Consider the following 2,884-nt stretch of genomic DNA (forward strand, 5'->3'; position numbering starts at 1 on the left):
TTGTTGTATGAAGACCTCAGGCTAGGTGTAATGGTATTCCATCTTGTTGTATGAAGACCTCAGGCTAGCTGTAATGGTATGCCATCTTGTTGTATGAAGACCTCAGGCTAGCTGTAATGGTATTCCATCTTGTTGTATGAAGACCTCAGGCTAGGTGTAATGGTATGCCATCTTTGTTGTATGAAGACCTCAGGCTAGGTGTAGTGCTATGCCATCTTGTTGTATGAAGACCTCAGGCTAGCTGTAATGGTATGCCATCTTGTTGTATGAAGACCTCAGGCTAGCTGTAATGGTATGCCATCTTGTTGTATGAAGACTCTCAGGCTAGGTGTAATGGTATGCCATCTTGTTGTATGAAGACCTCAGGCTAGGTGTAGTGCTATGCCATCTTGTTGTATGAAGACCTCAGGCTAGCTGTAATGGTATGCCATCTTGTTGTATGAAGACCTCAGGCTAGGTGTAATGGTATGCCATCTTGTTGTATGAAGACCTCAGGCTAGGTGTAGTGCTATGCCATCTTGTTGTATGAAGACCTCAGGCTAGCTGTAATGGTATGCCATCTTGTTGTATGAAGACCAGGCTAGCTGTAATGGTATGCCATCTTGTTGTATGAAGACCTCAGGCTAGGTGTAGTGCTATGCCATCTTGTTGTATGAAGACCTCAGGCTAGGTGTAGTGCTATGCCATCTTGTTGTATGAAGACCTCAGGCTAGCTGTAATGGTATGCCATCTTGTTGTATGAAGACCTCAGGCTAGCTGTAATGGTATGCCATCTTGTTGTGTGAAGACCTCAGGGCTAGCTGTAATGGTATTCCATCTTGTTGTATGAAGACTTGTGGCCAGCTGTAATGGTATGCCATCTTGTTGTATGAAGACCTCAGGCTAGGTGTAGTGCTATGCCATCATGTTGTATGCGAAGACCTCAGGGCTAGGTGTAATGGTATGCCATCTTGTTGTATGAAGACTTCAGGCTAGGTGTAGTGCTATGCCATCTTGTTGTATGAAGACCTCAGGCTAGCTGTAGTGCTATGCCATCTTGTTGTATGAAGACCTCAGGCTAGGTGTAATGGTATGCCATCTTGTTGTGTGAAGACCTCAGGCTAGGTGTAGTGCTATGCCATAATTTTATTCAGTATGATTGGCTGTCTTACCGCTGGGTCTTTCATTTGTACTTTTCTCATTTCAAATGGGGGTACTCCAGAAACGAACAGATTATTTAAATCAGATCAAACCGTATCTTGACCTTGAAATGCTATATTTGCCTTCCAGATGCTTAGACATCAGTAATGTGGGAATTTAAAAAGGTCATCCACTGAATTAGACCATTTAAAAACCTTTAAGGATCAGACCACTTTTTTCAATTGTCTCCTTTCAATGACATACCCACATCTAACTTCCTGTAGCTCAGGGACCCAAATCTAACTGCCTGTAGCTCAGGACCCAAATCCTAACTGCCTGTAACTCAGGACCCAAATCTAACTGCCTGTAGCTCAGGACCCAAATCTAACTGCCTGTAGCTCAGGACCCAAATCTAACTGCCTGTAGCTCAGGACCCAAATCTAACTGCCTGTAGCTCAGGACCCATCTAACTGCCTGTAACTCAGGACCCAAATCTAACTGCCTGTAGCTCAGGACCCAAATCTAACTTCCTGTAGCTCAGACCCAAATCTAACTTCCTGTAGCTCAGGACCCAAATCTAACTGCCTGTAGCTCAGGACCCAAATCTAACTTCCTGTAGCTCAGACCCAAATCTAACTGCCTGTAGCTCAGGACCCAAATCTAACTGCCTGTAGCTCAGGACCCAAATCTAACTGCCTGTAGCTCCAGGACCCAAATCTAACTGCCTGTAGCTCAGGACCCAAATCTAACTGCCTGTAGCTCAGACCCAAATCTAACTGCCTGTAGCTCAGGACCCAAATCTAACTGCCTGTAGCTCAGGACCCAAATCTAACTGCCTGTAACTCAGGACCCAAATCTAACTGCCTGTAGCTCAGGACCCAAATCTAACTGCCTGTAGCTCAGGACCCAAATCTAACTGCCTGTAGCTCAGGACCCAAATTTAACTGCTTGTAGCTCAGGACCCAAATTTAACTTCCTGTAGCTCAGGACCAAACTAACTGCCTGTAGCTCAGGACCCAAATCTAACTGCCTGTAGCTCAGGACCCAAATCTAACTGCCTGTAGCTCAGGACCCAAATCTAACTGCCTGTAGCTCAGGACCCAAATCTAACTGCCTGTAGCTCAGGACCCAAATCTAACTGCCTGTAACTCAGGACCCAAATCTAACTGCCTGTAGCTCAGGACCCAAATCTAACTGCCTGTAGCTCAGGACCCAAATCTAACTGCCTGTAGCTCAGGACCCAAATTTAACTGCTTGTAGCTCAGGACCCAAATTTAACTTCCTGTAGCTCAGGACCCAAATCTAACTGCCTGTAGCTCAGGACCCAAAATCTAACTGCCTGTAGCTCAGGACCCAAATCTAACTGCCTGTAACTCCGCCCAAATCAGCCTGTAGCTCAGGACCCAAATCTAACTGCCTGTAGCTCAGGACCCAAATCTAACTGCCTGTAGCTCAGGATCCAATGCCTGTAGCTCCAGCCTGAAGAAGAATATGCATATTCTTGATACCATTAGAAAGGAAACACTTTGACGTTTGTGGAAATGTGAAAGGAATGTAGGAGTATATCATACATTAGATCTGGTATTAGACAATCCCCTCATTATCTTTGAAATGCAAGAGAAAGGCCATAATGTACTTTTTCCAGGGTAGGTGCAATTTACATGTGTATTTGCAAACTTTTAGACTGATCCAATGAACCATTGCATTTCTGTTGCAAATGTTATATCCAGATTGCCAAATGTCCCTAATTGGTTTATTTATACAT

The sequence above is a fragment of the Oncorhynchus masou genome, chromosome 11 (assembly GCF_036934945.1).
Source record: "Oncorhynchus masou masou isolate Uvic2021 chromosome 11, UVic_Omas_1.1, whole genome shotgun sequence".
NCBI classification, from domain to species: domain Eukaryota; kingdom Metazoa; phylum Chordata; class Actinopteri; order Salmoniformes; family Salmonidae; genus Oncorhynchus; species Oncorhynchus masou.